A 16,716-nucleotide genomic window follows, 5' to 3' on the forward strand; every position below is an offset into this window, starting at 1 on the left:
AAATTAATTATATCTCACGATTTTCAATTCCACTGCTTACACCATTTCTTCTGTGAGAAATTAGACTCAATAAAATTTAATTTTATATTTTATTCATCTTCTAATTCGATTCCCACAATTTTTGGTGATTTTTCAAAGTTAGACCACTGCTGCTGTCCAAAACTGTTTTAGTGTAAAATATTGATTACCATTCTGACCCTAAACTTTGAATACATGTCAATTTCATCCCTAGGTTCGGAAAATGAAATTATTTCAATTTAATCCTTGATCCAAGCCTAATAATTCTCATACATATCAATAACAGCCCATGGATTCCATGAAATTTCATAATTTTTCCACAATTTTAATTCTTTTCAATTTAATCCCTAAAACATGTTTTCATCCAAAATTCTTTAATAAAACACCTTTAAACATCCATTAACATCTTAATTTCATCATCAAATAACAAAAATCGTATGAACTTATCAATGGTATCTTCCAAAACTTTCAACAAAATGAGAAACTAATAGAATTCTAAGTTGGACCTAATTGTAAAAGTCTAAAAATATAAAAATTTCAAGGAAAAAGCAAGAATTAAACTTACTTGAAGCTAAGATATGGAATACCAGCTCTAAACCCTCTTCCATGGTTGTTTTCCACCGAAATTTCAAGAAGAAATGGTCTTGAAATGCTTAAAATAAAATTTGGCCACACAAACTTTATTGTAATTCCAATTTTGTCCTTAAATACATAAAATATTTGATTTTTAAATGGTATGCCATCTCAGCCACTTAAATTTGTCCATTTACTCTTTTATTCCTTCCTTATTTAATTGTTAAGTTATTTAATCACTTTAGCAAATTTTGCATCTTTTCAATTTAGTCATTTTTAATTAATTAACTGCCGAAACATTACAATTTTCTGACGAAACTTTAACACTACCATATTGACACTCCGTAAATATTTTTATAAATATTTATAGCTCAGTTTATAATATCGAGGTCTCGATACCTCTTTTCCTCAATTTCTTAACTTAATAAATTTTTATAAAACACAAATTACTAATTCAAAAATCTCTTAAAAATTATATTTGGCTTGTAATAAAATTTACGAGCTTATTTTTCAAATTTGGTGATCTCGTATCACTGTTTTCGATATTTCTAAAAATTGTGCTATTACACAAATGAAAAAAGAAAAATGGCAAAAGTTTGTTGGAATCAAGTGTGTTTACCAAAAAAATTGAGAGGGGTTGGTGTGGTAAATCTTAAAATTAGAATTGGGCTCTTATGGCAAAGTGGGGATAGAAATACGCTACAAAAAATAATGCTTTGTGGAGAAAAGTTATCCATTCGAAGTATGGCTCGCCTTTGTAACATTAGAGATTTAAGACATCCAAACCAAAAGAGATGTCGATTGAATGGCGCGATATTATGGAAAATTCAAAATTAGAGGAAGTGTCAAAATAGATTGGGTCAGAATCTTTTAGGTGGGTGATTGGGAATGGGAAATCGTTCCTCTTTTGGAAGGATATTTGGTGTGGTAATTGCCCGCTGGAGGTGGAGTTTCCTAGGTTGTTCAAACTTGCTATTGTGAAGAATATTGTGGTCAATAATGTAGCAAAGAATAATGGGTTTCAGGAGGTATATTGGGGAGGACGTTTTCTCAAGGAAGTTGCTGGGTAAAGAGGTAATTATGTTGAACAATTTGAAGAATTTGATTAGGAGTTTTGAACTAGATCCTAAAGTGGAGGATTGTATCATTTGGATTCATGATAGTGTCAGAGAGTTTACAGTTAGGAAATTGTCTCAATTGTTGTCTTATGATGGAATGAGAGCTATTGATTTCCCATTTGAAAGGATTTGAAAATTAAAGGTACCACCAAGAGTCTGAAACTTTCTGTTGATGTTGTTTATTAAGAGTCTTGCAACAAAGGATTTTCTGATTAGCCAGTGGGTGAATCTGGATAGGAGTACAAAAAATATTGTGGTGGATTTCGATTTCAGCGTTATGTTGGACCGTGTGGTTAGCTTGGAACGATAAAGTGTTCGACAGGACATCGACGAATCTAGATACAATATTGTACCACTCTAAAATGAGAGCTTTGATGTGGGCTAAGGCAGTGCAAGAAGAATGTCAATTTTAGGAAGGTTATTGGTGGTATTGGCCAGCGAAATTTAGCTCCTAAAAAAGCATGACAAATATTGATGTTTACCATTGGAAGCCACCTCCTCTCGAATGGATGAAATTCAATGTGGTTGGTTTTGTTTTGAAGGATGAAGCAGGTTGTGGTGAGTTTTGAGAGATGATAAAGGAGTGGCTTGTATGTTTTTCTCGGGGCGGATCAAAGCCAGGGGAACAAAAATGGCAGAAGTAATAGCAATTAAAACAACAATGGATATGGATATTAGATCGAGTCCAAAGGCAGATGTTCCATTAATAATTGAAGTATGCTCGTTTGTTGCTTTAGAATAGCTGACAAATAAGAGTTATAGACTGTGGTTGTTACAAAAATTGTTTGGTGACAAAGACTATGGCATTAAATAGTTGGCTCAATTTCAGATCACAGTTATTCATCGACAAAGTAATGGTATGGAGGATGCTTTGGCGAAAGCAGGTATATCAAGATCTTCCTTTTTTAAAGCCTTGTGGTGAATTTGTTAAATGTATTCTTTTGCTTGTTGTGCGGAGGTTTTTGTATCTGGTTGTCTGTTGTATTATTGTCGTATTCTTGCTTTTCTTAAAACAGTTGGTGGTTCCAATGTCTTTCTTGAATTATTTTATTCGATTGAGCAAAAAAAAACTTTAAATTAGAATACTTTAGAAATTCATATTATTTGTTTATATTAAATTATAAAGTGAAAATTTAAAACTTAAAAAATACTACAAACCTCTACAATTCGTACATTTAAACATGGACTTCTAAAACTTGATAGCAAACATATATGTAGAAAGTATTAATTAGTGGAAAACTTATGTCTTTTCACTTAGTTTTGCATGCAATAAATTTATGATTTTTTTACATGATACTATAATATAACAAAGTAAAATTAAAGATAATTGGAATGTGGATAAATTTGATGTGAAAATGGGGATAATAAAATTATATATTTTAAGTTATCATTAGGTTTTAAATTAAGTGTATATATTATCTAGATTTAAGTTCTAACATGATTTTTTATTATATTAATTATAAGATGAATCAGTATGTAAATAACATTAAATAATTAATAAAACATAAATCAAATCAAAATAGTAGGTAAAAATATTTTAGTTGATTTGATTTGAGTCGAATATTTTATGTTTGATGATCAACCGATTAGTTTGATCTTTAAAACTTGAGTTCCCCAAACGTATGTTTACTTTTAACCTTTTAATATAAAAATAAAAGTTAAAATAAATAATAAAAGAAAAACTAATCAGAAGAAGAATTTTCATTTTTAAATAAAAATGAGCTTTCCTACAAAATATTTGGTGGAAAATTCATTAAGAAAGGATATTGTATGAATGTACCACAAAATTAATCGCATTCCCTTTGATTAGAAAAGTATTAAAAAGATAAAAAAAAACATCATATCCAAACTCCAGTTGCGCCATTGTCATTTTGGAAGCGGGTAATTTTTAATATTTCTTTTTGCTATCTTATTAACATTTGATTGCTTGCAATTGGTGGCTACTCGTTTGGCTCCTTCACTTTTGTTATCTTAGGTAACGTTAATGGATCTTTAATCATTTAGTTTTGGGGTTATGAAATGCTTGTGGTGTGCTATTTTTTATTCGTTAATTGTTTAGTTCTACGTTTAGGTGAAGCTCATGAGATGTTTGACACTCATTCAACATCGTAGTTTCGTATGGTTACGGTTTGATTAATGGTAAGACTGTGAAATAATTTTGGTATTGGGAGAGTTTAATTCTTAATTGCCCCGTGCCTCGTTAATGTTATAATCATTTTATTTGTTGTATTAGGGTCTTAGAGGTCTTGTGGTTCGTTCCCATTAAAACCGAACCAGGTGGGTAACGAGAAACCTAAAAATCAGTAAACTATGAAAGGTGGGTAACGAGAAACCTGAAAATCAGTAAACTACGAAAGCTGAAATTAAGGCCTGTTAACGCCACACAGTCTTGGCCATTTTGGGTCGTATAGGCCACATGAGCATGTGTGGACCACACGAACAAGGCTAATTTGGGCCGTGTGAGCTATACGGACGTGTGGACTCAAATTTCAAAAATTTTCCCTAGGGTCGTACAAGTCGTCTCGATTGACTGTGAGCCTTCCATATTAAGTAGAGGAAGTGTTCTGTGTGAGGCATTAACTCGCCATTATACTAACATTTGTTTGATGATTAGATTCTATTAGCTGAGTTGCAAGTTAAGCCAACTTAGATTGATCAGATTCTGGATAAACAATTTAGGGATGATTCTCTGGTTCTGCGATTCTGTTAGGTAGAAGATGGTAGTACATCTGATTTTGGGCTAAATAGTGGTAGGGTTCCGTGTTTCTGAGAACAGGTTTGTGTACCTAATGATTTTGATTTGAGGCAGTCCATTCTGAGGAAAGTGTATAGTAGCCCTTATGCTTTGCATCCTAGTGGAAATAAGATGTATCGAGATCTTCGTGTTCTATACTAGTGGCATGTTTGAAACGGGAGGTAAAAAATTTTATTTTTGTTGTCTGAACATGCCAGCAAGTTAAGGCTAAGCACCAGTTGCCTTCGGGTTTGCTTCAACCCGTTAAGATTCCCATGTGGAAATGAGAACATGTGACTATGGACTTTGTTAGTAGGTTACCCCTAACACTTCCTAAGAAGGATATTATGTGGGTCATCGTAGGTCAATTATACAAGTTTGTCGACTTCATTCCTGATCGGATAGATTATTCTCTTCAAAAGTTGGTCAAATTATATGCTTTCGAGATTATGAGACTTCATGGGGCACCTGTCTCAATTATTTCTGATAGAGATTCTCACTTCACTTTTTAATTTTGGAGGAAACTTCATGAGGCTCTAGGTTCGAGGTTGGACTTCAGTACTGTGTTCCATCCTCAGACAATGGTCAATCTGAGTGAGTGATTCAGATACTAGGGGATATGCTTCGGAGTTATGTAATTGATTTTCGACGTAGTTGAGATGATTTTTTACCGTTAGCCGAGTTCACCTACAATAACAGCTTTTAGTCTAATATTCAGATGGCGCCTTACGAGGCTCTATATAGTCGTAAGTGTCGTACTCCTCTATGTTGGACTGAGTTAGGTGAGCGACGGGTTTTAGGTCCTAAGTTGGTTTCTGAGACTGAGGATAAAATTAGACTAATTTGGGATCATTTTAAAGTGGCTTCTGATAGATAGAAGTCCTATGCAAATATGAAAAGAGGGACATTGAGTATTCCGTGGGTGACTATGTGTTCCTTAGTGTGTCTCTATGGAAGAAAGTTCTACTGTTTGGACGTAAGGGCAAGTTGAGCCTAGGTTCATTGGGCCCGTATCGAATTCTAAAATGTACGGTATTAGACATGTATTAGTTAGAGCTAATTTTAAAGTTAGACCGTTTCCATGATGTGTTTTACGTCCCTATGTTGAGGCGGTATCAGTCACATCCATCTAATATTGTTTATGTTGAAGAGATTGAGGTTAGACTAGATTTAACTTTTGATGAGGAGTCGATTTAGATTTTGGATTGGGATGTGAAAGTCTTGAGGAGGAAATCTATTCTATTAGTTAAGGTTCTGTGACGGAATCATGGCGCAGAGAAAGCCACTTGGGAACCTGAAGACTCGATTCGTCAGCAATATCCACACCTGTTTGAGTTAGGTAAATTTCGAGGTTGAAATTTCTTTTAGAGGGGTAGAGTTGTAATGATCCCAAATATTTAATTATTGCTATGATAAAATTCGTCATAGTTAAATAATTGCTTCAATGGTTAAGGGCCTTGGGTGTAAAGGGTGGGTCGTGAGTTCAAGTCTTTGGGAGAGTCTTTTGCTAAGTAATTTTTTGTTATGTTGCTGAGTAGAATTTGAGTTAAAGTTTAACTCTAAGAATGGGGGGATATTTGTTGCTTGATTATAGGGATAGGAGGTGGGTAGTTGTCTTGGTTTAAATTTTAAGTTTTAATTTATTTAAAAACAAAAAACAAAACTTCTTCCCTCAAACCCACATTTCCACTTTCTTTCTTTTCTTGTTTTTATTTTTCTCTCTCTTATTGCATCACTATCATTTTGGAAGTAGGTAATTTTTAATCTTTTTTTTTTGTTATCCTATTGACATTTGATTACTTACAATTGGTGGCTGCTTGTTTGGCTCATTTACTTTTGTTATCTTAGGTAACGTTAATGGATCTCTAATCATTTAGTTTTGGAGTTATGAGATGCTAGTGGTGTTATTGTTTTGTAGTACTTAATTATTTAATTCTACATTTAGGTAAAGGTCGTGAGACGTTTGACTCTCCTTCAACATCGTAGTTTCGTATGGTTGTGGTTTGATTAATATTAAGACTATGGAAGAGTTTTAGTGTTGGAAAAGTTTAATTCTTAATTGCCTTGTGCCCCGTGACCATTATAATCATTTTATTTATTGTATTTTGGTTTCAAGAATATTGTGGTTGCATTCCCGTCAAAATCGAACCAAATGGGTAACGAGAAACTCAAAAATCAGTGAACGAAAAAAGTCGAAATTAGTGCATAAAAATGCATGTAATGTGATGTGATATGTATGATATGTTATTTATAGGCATGTTCAATATCTTTCATACGGGCATGCATGATATGTAAACTCTGATATCTTTTATTTCTATTATTTTCAGTGTTCTGTTCATATCTGGCTATGGGGCGGGTATGTATTATGTGGAGGAAGTGTTCTGCGTAAGGCGTTAACTCGCCATTATACTGTAGCACTGCTGCGATTATTCTGAAAAGTGTCATAAAGACACTAAGTGGTGTGTAGGGATGGGTGGGTGTTTTATACCCCACATGGTGTGCTAGGATGGTTGGAGCTGATGTGTAAAGGATGGGGGTAGGATTATATTTATTTGCACCAGTACTACTCTTATACGATTCTGGTTCTGTATAAGAAATATAATTGTATCTGTTCTTTTATGTGGTTAGATTGAAATTTCTGTTTCTTTTGAGTTACACACTAAGTTATAAAAACTCACACTTTGTTTTTTTGATAATTTTAGGTAACCCTCAGAATTAGGCGGGTCGATGCGACGAGAGCTCGATTATGTCCACAATTTCGTAAAATTTTATTTAAATAAATTTGGCTTATTTAAAATTTCCGATTTGAGAGTTTTATAATTTTTGGACTCTCTAGACATTTGGATTTATTATTGGTTTGGATTTTGATTTGGGTTTTTGCTTGACATTTGATAAAACGATTTTTTTTAAAACGGTTATGTTTATGCGATTAACTGTTTTAAAAAAAAAACTCAAATTTTTAAAATATAACACTTTAAGAACTTCTGCTGCAACTTATTTGATTTAATTTAGGAAATTAAATCAACTACCAATTTTAACTATTAAGTATGTAAAACGTTTTTCAATTAAAATGAACTTTTAAATTAAATACCAAAGGTGCACGACATTTTTCAAAAATCGAAAGTTAGATTTATAATTATTTTATATAATATTCCAGATTCAGCCATAACGACTAGGCTGGGTTTTAGGTGTTACAACATTGTTTAAACCAAAAATATTCATAATCTCCACAAACAAATTGCAAAGATTATCGACATTTGAAATCATGTCGAATGCATTAAGGGATTTGATGAAGCATAATCCTTTAGGACAATACACTAAAAGATTGGTTAATAACTTTTGTTTCAAATCTTTCTCCCCACCTCTCATTATGGTGCATCCACGTTTCACCCAAATCCTTTGTAGAATTCAAACAGCCATAAATCCCTTTTTTGAGTATTCTAGTAGATTGGTTAACAATGCATAGTATGATATAACTTTGTATCCCAATCCCATAGATGCTATGACATCAAGGCACAATTGAAACTTTGCAAGACCCTTTTTGCATTTCTTTGATATTTGATTAATTTTTTTAAAAGTCTATTTGGGCGAGAGCTTGGGAAGAAAACTTTCATTTCTTGCAAGGTTTTAGAAAATATTCTAAACATATATTTACTTTTTGGGGTAAACATAATAAATTTTTAAGAAATTTTAAAAAGGGTTTTGAATAACCCAAAATCCCCATTCAAATTCCAGAGATAGTTTTTCAAATTTCCATTCATTTAATACATGTGATCTCACAGTGAAATAAAAAAAAAGGCTAGCATTTTGTACATATGCAATGTACTTTTTTATTTCAAGCATCCTTAAAAAATTATCATGTGTCACTTTTTTAAAATTATAAATTTTTTGGGTATGCATTTGGTATACTTGTAATATTTTTTTCCACAAGCAGTATTGAAAAATTGACAAGTCTCTTTTTATGAATATCTATTTTTTAATATTTTACTATACTTGACAATTGTTAACTCTCTAATCCTACTTGTGAAGTCTAAAAACTACACTGATGGTATATCAAATATTTTATATAACTTTAAAATGTAATATTTGTTTAATTTCAATATTTTTATATTTTATATTATTAAAAATATTTACATATTTTTATGAATGTAATGATATCCATCTTGCATATTTTCATATTATTTTTCTTTTATAATTATTTTTTAACTTATTAAATTTTATTAACTTAATTTTTTTAAAAAATTATTTTTCGAAACCAAAAAATTAAAAATATTAAAGGATGTATTTTAAAATGGTAGCATTTTTAAAGGCTTGATAAATTTAAATTTTCAAAATGTTTTATCCACCCTAAAAGATGAAAAGATGAAGCATGTAATTGTAGTGGCCCGAAGCGACGGCAAAGGAGACCAAGACGAAGGGGGAAATGACTGATGAGATCACAAGTCACTTACCAAGTCTTTTCTTTTGGAATTTTCGCCATTTAACTCAGTGGTAATTATCTGATATTGACCATTCAATCCCTTTTGGTTTATATGCAATTTGCTTTTAAAATTAATGTTTTCCTCTGAATTTTTTATTAATTAATTATGAGATGAATAAAGATGTCCTATGTAAATAATATTAAATAATTAATCAAACATAAATCAAATCGAAGTAATTGGTAAAAATATTTTAGTTTAAGTTAATTTGATTTGATTTGAATATTATGTTTGATGATAAATTAATTAGTTTGATCTTTAAAAAATTGAATTCGTAAGCATGTTTATTTTATTTTAATTAAAAAATAAAAGTCAGAAATAAATAGTGAAAGAAAAAGAAGATTTTTCACTTTTAAATAGAGATGAATTTCCATCAAAATATTTTGTGGAAAATTTGTTAGGAAATAATAATTGTATGAATGTAACACAAAATTAATTGCATTCTTTATTAACATTCCAATTGTCTTATTAAAAAGTACAACACATTGAATAATCTTTGTTAACATTCCAATTGTCTTAATCATCACATATGTACATGTTAACTAACAATCTTCATCATCACCAAGTAATTACTCCAAAATTTGTCGAAACTAATATTAAAAACATTCTATACATTCAAGACCCATTCTAAGCAATAAACTCCTTGGAAGTGATCATGGCTTGCAAGTGACTCTTATAATCATGCAAATTCTTCATTAATAAAATTAATAGCAAAACATTTCTCACTAGGACAACAATTAACCCAAAATCCATTTGTGATTGTCGAAACCATTTTTTATTGAATTTGAACAACAGGAATTGACTTTGAAAATAGAGTCGCCACCAATCTTTTATTGAGGTGTGATCAAATCACCTTAAAAATGATTTTTGATCTACGAATTTTGAGAAAACAAGTCCGGAAGTCGGTTACGCACGAGGAAGTGTTAGCACCCTCGTGACGCCTAAAATTGGTACCGAATTGATTGTTTAATGTCTTAGTGTCGAAACTTGAAAAGATTTTTAAATACGATCCCATGAAATGAAAGCTTAAATAATTGAATTGGCTAAATAGACGGACCCATTTCAAAAAAATAAACTGTCACACTCAGTTAGTTAGAGTACAATAGTTCAATCTTCGAAGTTAGATTTGTCCTTTTTTAATTTTTTTTAAAAACCATATTGTAGAGCCCAAATATGCCCGGGCCCAATAAAATTAAAACCCAAGACCCAAACATCAAGCCCAAAAATACCAACAGCCCAGCAAGCCCAAAGCTTAACAAAATTTCAGCCAAATCAAAAATCAAAACCCTAGCCGCATAGCAGCCACCAGCAAGACCCCAGCCGTCGCACGTCTCGGGACTGGCCTCCTCCATGCGCGCCGTTTTCCCCCACGTTCGCCTGCAAAACGGACTCAAGGAGTCCCATAGAGAGAAAACAGTAAAGAATAATAGCAAAATCGGGACAACAGTTTGATTTTTTTGGCTATATAAAGGCTGATTCTTATTGTAAAAATGGGGGGAGGGAAACTTTTGTTTTTCAGTGTGAGAGATATACAAGAAATAAAAAGAAATACTGAGGAAAAAATTTCTTGAAGGTGAATTGGGTTTTTACATTTTCTATTCTGTTTATTATTATTTTATTTTGTTTTCTAAAGAAACGGTACAAAAGAGGAGAGGGATAATACCTTCGAGGATTGGCCGTTGAACCACGTTCGCCTTGCTCAGATCGGAGTTTGGCGGTGCGCTGGGAATTGGCTCGCCTGAGAATGGCGGCAGTGGGGGTTGGGGGTTAAAAGAAACCCTAGCAAAGAACTTTTTTTTTCTCTGCTGCAAATGCTCTGTTTTTTTTAGAAAAAAAACTGCTTTAAGTAAAGACACCGAAACGGTGTCGTTCGGCTGAGGCAGGCCCGCGCGGTGACCCGACCCAGAGGGGAGGATCCGCGCGTCTTGGGCCTAGATGGTACATTTCGCGTTTGGTCCCTGAGTTTTTAAAAGTGTGTTTAAATCAATTTCTTTGTTTCTCTTAAATTTGGCCACGCGCTTTATTTCCGTTTCATTTGGATCCCCATTGAAACGCAACATTTTAGGGAAAAGGGTTAATTTCCCATTTGATCCCCCTCTGTTCTGTGCGTGTTCAATAGGGTTCCTATATTTGTATTTATTCCAAATTTGCTCTTAAATTTTGCTTGAGTTTCAAATTAGTCATTCTGTTATTATTATTATTATTATTATTATTATCAACATGTATATTTTTAAATGCCCAGCCTCATTATATGTACATGTATGCATTTTTAATATATATATATATTTTTTAAGTTTTATACGCAGGCATATATTTCGTTCTTACATTTTCAAAATTTCTTTTGTATAGTTTTTTTTTGTTTCTTTTTTTTTGTTTCATATGTTTTATATGTTATACATACTTACACATTTCTTTATTTTGTAAATATAGATATACATAACTTTATATATATATATTTCACATGTACATATTATATTTTATTTGTTATTATTTTATTTTCACCATTCTCATATCTTATAATGCATATACATTTTATAATTTAAAGTTCACATATATTTTCTATAATATATTTACGTATACGTTTTTCCTTTAAAATCATTAAATATTTTATTGTTTCTATAATCTGCTATTTTATGTACATATACATGTAATTTTTGTAAAATAAACATACATATTTTCTTAGAAGTTATTATGGGTTTTACATATTTCATTGTTTTTATAAGTATACCTATATGTAAGTGTTCTATTATGCATACACGTATTTCCAAATTTACTTACATGTTGTACGTATTTATGTATATATACATTTGTTGTAAATATATATATATATCTTTAGCTCATGTTAAAGTATTTGTTTTATGAGGTATATTAACTTTTTATCATTTTTTCTAAAAAAGGGAAAATATATTTGGTTTTGTCAATACATCAAAATTATTTTCTCTCGATTCAAAGTTTTTTTTGAATAAAAGCATTATTCGAAGTTTGGGGTTTTCAAGGGAAATTGAGCCCTAACGTATTGGGTTCTGATTTTCTTTGTTAATCTTAAATAACCGAAGATATTCTTTATTCAAAATGCATAAGCATAAAAATCATTTTTGGGAACTTAACCTGTTGTGCCCTAACGTATTGGGTGTGGCATGTTACTTTCTCAAAGTGAAGATTTTCGTATAAAATAAAAGTGATATTCAAGTTTGGGGATTATGAGGAATTGTACCCTAACGTATTGGGACTCGATTTCTTTACATGACTTGAACAATTGATTATCCTTTTGTCAATTTCACCATTCAAGCTTATTTTAATATCTTTTTTAACTTTCGACACAAAGACATTAAATAGTCAATTTGGTACCGATTTTTGGGTGTTACGAGGGTGCTAACCCTTCCTCGTGCGTAACTGACTCCCGAACCTGTTTTTAAAATTCGTAGACCAAAATGATTTTTGAGGTGGGCCGGTCACACCTTAATAAATGATCGGTGGCGACTCCAGTTTTATTTTTTAACGTCGACAACTTAAATTTTTGTTTTCAAAAAAACGGTTTCGACAGCTTGGCGACTCACTGGGGACATTTGAGAGTCGAGCCATAAACTGATTATATTTGCCTTTGTGTCGAAAATCAAAAGTTTTAAAAAATTCATGAGTTCCCTTCGCATTTATTGTTTTTTTTTCATCTTGGTATGTTGGTAGTTTTGCATTTGCATTTTGCATTTTACCCTTTAAGTGGGAGCGAGAAACTAGTCCTTCGTGAGGTTTTCACCTCCGTGCAGGGTAGTGGACTGCTTCCGGGATACATCCGTACTTATGTCTTCGTGAGATTTTCATCTCCGTGCAGCCATAGGGAAATGTATTCCCCTGAACTGAACTCGATTCATATGAGCCTATAATGGGTGATGATCGAGGAATCTGCTGGTTCGGGTACCTTTACCTTAGTAGCCAAACCGCATATAGTGAACCTTAGGAACTTACCCTAGGTAGAATTACTCTAAACCTTAGTAGATACCTGACTAGGAGTTTTTATTATTTCTTGATTGTATTGGATTTAATGTTTATACCCGATACTAACCCGTTTTGTTTTGTTTTGGTTATGATTGCATTGCATTTGCATTGTAGAAAAGAGATGTTGATTCAAGTTTGATTACTAATTTAGAAAGCCTATCATAAGAAAACGGGTTTCTTGATAAAATGGAAAATAGTACGGCAGCCTGAATATATTCCAAGAAATACAAGAAGGGCGATGGAAGAATTCGTGACTTTACTTTGGGGCCCGAGGATTCAAGATGATTTGTCTAAGAGCTTTCAACATTCCAAATTTCTTAAAGAAGCTAATGAGCATTACGGGGATAGGTAGACAACAGATTGCGACCAGAATCAAGCAGAAGGAGCTAGCAGTGACATCCATTGGAAGTTCGCGAGGTTTATCTTAACATCCGAATGAAAAAGGAGAAGATATCTTTGTTTCGAGTATGAGGGCAAAGCCGTATATATATCCGCTTTATGTAAAGAAATTTGTCCTCTAGTAAGGTTTTCTAAATGGAATTGAATCAGAATCAAAGCGATGGAAGTCACTGAAAGTTATCGAGGCATTGACGCAAAAGAGCTGAGTTTAGTGCCAGATCTTGTTCTCCCTCATAAGTTTAAGATGCCTGAATTCGAGAAGTACAATGGGACGACTTGCCCAGAGGATCATATCACCATGTTCTGCAGGTGAATGGCTGGATACGTTAATAATGACCAGCATTAATACATTGCTTCCAAGACAGCCTTGCAGGGGCAGCATCCAAGTGGTACAATCAGTTGAGTCGAGCTACGATTGGTTCATGGAGGGACTTGGCGCAAGTATTCATGAAACAATATAGTCATGTGACAGACATGGCTCCTGATAGAATCACCCTTCAAAACATGGAGAAGAAGCCGAGCAAAAGCTTTAGGCAGTACGCACAGAGATGGAGGGAGGTCGCGGTCCAAGTTCAGCCGCCGCTCTTGGAAAAGGAAATGACTATGTTGTTTATTAACACACTAAAAGCCCCATTCATTACGCATATGTTAGAAAATGCTACAAAAAGCTTTCCTGACATAATTATGAATGGTGAAATGATCGAAAATGCGATAAGAAGTGGGAAAATTGATATAGAGGAGAGTAACAAGAGGTAAGTCTCAAAAAGAAGAGAAAATGAGGTGAACAACACGGGTTACTCTAAATCAGTTACTGTTCAGCCAAGAAAGGTGGTTGGTAATCAACAAAATCCATCGAGGCAAGATTCCGGCATAAAGACTGAAAAATTCCAGTTTACACCAATCCCAGTACCGTATAAGGAACTGTATCAAAATTTGTTTGATGCACATGTTGTTTCCCCTTTTCATGTGAAGCCTCTACAACCTCCGTATCCCGAATGGTATGATGCGAACACACAATGTGACTACCACGCGGGAATTACGGGACACTCGATTGAGAATTGCACTGCCTTCAAGAAGCAAGTTGAAAGACTTATCAACATGGGTATTATCAAGTTTGGTGACTCATCTAGCGCAGGAAATCCGCTACCCAATCATGATTGAGGATGGAGGGACTGCAATATATGAAGAAGTGGTGAGGAATTTGCACATCGATGCCATATATGCAGACACAATTTAAAGGGTCATTGTTAGATATTTTCCTTAGAGGTGTTCTAAATAATGAGACTGCGGAGGAAACCCCTGAAGTATTTAGAGTCTGTTAGAGTAATGTTCAGAACACACTTGTTGCTTTCAGCCTAGAAGCAATAAGGATTTCTTTGTGAAATAAGCTTACGTCTGAACATTATTATTTTAATGAAATACATTATTACAATCATCTTTGAGCAAATGTTCTTTCATTCTTTACATTTTTTTCATTTTTTTTGGATTTTTTCTGCCAAACCATTCATTCATATTATTCATACATTCTTTTGTATATTCACGGATACCTGCTATGGGTCCCCAGATATCAATGTCATGAGTAATGCTGCTACAGACTCAAAATTTCCTTTTGAGTGAGACATGTGTTTAGAGGGGTCTCATGACTTTGAAGATGACATAGATTGTAGCTTATCTCCAGACTTGAGGAGGGTGATAGAATAAGAGGATAGACAGATCCTACATCACAATGAATTATCAGAAATTGTGAGCTTGGTGAAGATTGGAATTGACATGATCACAAAGACGAGGCGGGACCTTATAGAGCTACCACAAGAATTCAATGATGTCTTCACATGGTCTTACCTAGATATGCTCGGGTTAAGCACTAGCTTGTAATCTGAATAACAGCATGATGTTAGAAATGGGCAGTAGGTTCAACATCGATGCTATGAACGATGCAGTAAACTTTCTTTGCTCGGGCAATATCCTCCTATTTGGCTTATCATAGCTTTACTCATTGAAGTCGAATTGTCATTTCTCTACATTTTATCCTAAGAGGAAGACCCGAAGGTCCGTCCCAAAGAATTTCACAAGAGGGAACTAATGTTGAAAAAGATCCTTCCTATACAAAAGGATTTTAGAGGAAGATAGAGGCCAAATTAGAAGGGTCTATATGTTATAAAGAAAGCCTTTTTTGGAGAAGCTTTGATCTTGAGTGAGATGGATGGTAAAAATTTACAAAGTCCTGTAAACTCAGATTCAGTCAGGAAATACTCTGCTTAAAAAAGGTGGGACCAAGGTGAAAGCCTACAAAGGGCGCTTTGAGTCAAAAAAAAAGAGACCAGGGTGAAACCCTACAAAAGGAGCCTTGAGTAAAAAAAAAGGAGAGGTTAATGTGAAAACTCGCAAAGGGCGCCTTAGACCAAAGGGGATTTGAGTTGAAAACCCGAAAAAGGGCGGCTCAAATGTTGATCAGAATGGGGCATGAAGTAATCAGAGCAGCTCAAATACTGATCAGAATGGGATATACAGTGGTCTTGCTATACCAGAATCAGCAGGAAAGGGTATGCGACATCTTGGGGCATCGATAGAGTATGATAGATCTCCTAAACACATGTTAAGCTCAAAATCGTCTTCAGAAAGTTTGTACAGAGAAGTTCAAGCTGCGATGTCTGGGGCACCTAATCTTTATACCGTTTTTGCTATTTTGGAACACTTCATTCATTGCCAAGATACACATTCCTAAATCAATTTCTTTGTTATCCATCTTTATTGTCCTTGATAATTTATTCATTTCGAGCTATGCTCAGAGCCAACTCTATTCTTATCCATGATCTTTTTGCAAGCATGTTGCATTAGAATAATGGTTAATAGACTAATAAAACTTTCACAAGGGAAGTTTTGCATATTACTCTAGAAGTTTCTAAATAATGCAGGAACCTGAAACAGGACTATTGTTTAGAATGCACCAGGTTGGAAATCTAATAAGGAAAAGTCTAAATTCAGACTATCCCTTTAAATTTTGTTACCTAAAACATCGATTGGACAAAATGGCAATGTGTCATGTTGGTGACAAGGCTTCAATGAACAAGCAGGCAATGATCACCGAATAACAAGAAGAAGTTGTTCTTGGAGAGGAATATTCTTCATTTGTGCATGAGAATTTGGTATGACACCCTGGGAATGGTGTAAGGGACCAAAGAGTTTCATATCCTGTATCCTTGAATTGTGATAGTAGAGGATTGAGAAAAGACCAAATCTTTTTACTCTTGGGTTACAACGGGAGAAAGATGGTATAAATTTTGCATCCCAATGGATCAAACTTGGAGGTTTACAGTGGGGGGCAATCTGGTCAAGTGTTTCTTTTGAGACGCCAGCTGAGCAAGAGGGTGCTATAGCACATTAGCGATGAAACTTTAAATAA

The 16,716-nt window shown here is 33.6% G+C and overlaps 1 long non-coding RNA gene across 1 annotated transcript; it reads right to left on the reverse strand.

Moving 5' to 3' along the window:
* Positions 1–9,960: 9,960 nt before the first annotated feature.
* On the reverse strand, positions 9,961–11,011 carry LOC107908355 (uncharacterized). The gene is made up of 2 exons (XR_001686993.2): positions 10,585–11,011; positions 9,961–10,298 (listed from the first exon to the last, which is right to left on the reverse strand). It is a non-coding gene; the product is annotated as an uncharacterized lncRNA (long non-coding RNA).
* Between the last annotated feature and the right edge of the window lie 5,705 nt (positions 11,012–16,716).

The sequence above is a fragment of the Gossypium hirsutum genome, chromosome D02 (assembly GCF_007990345.1).
Source record: "Gossypium hirsutum isolate 1008001.06 chromosome D02, Gossypium_hirsutum_v2.1, whole genome shotgun sequence".
Taxonomy (NCBI): domain Eukaryota; kingdom Viridiplantae; phylum Streptophyta; class Magnoliopsida; order Malvales; family Malvaceae; genus Gossypium; species Gossypium hirsutum.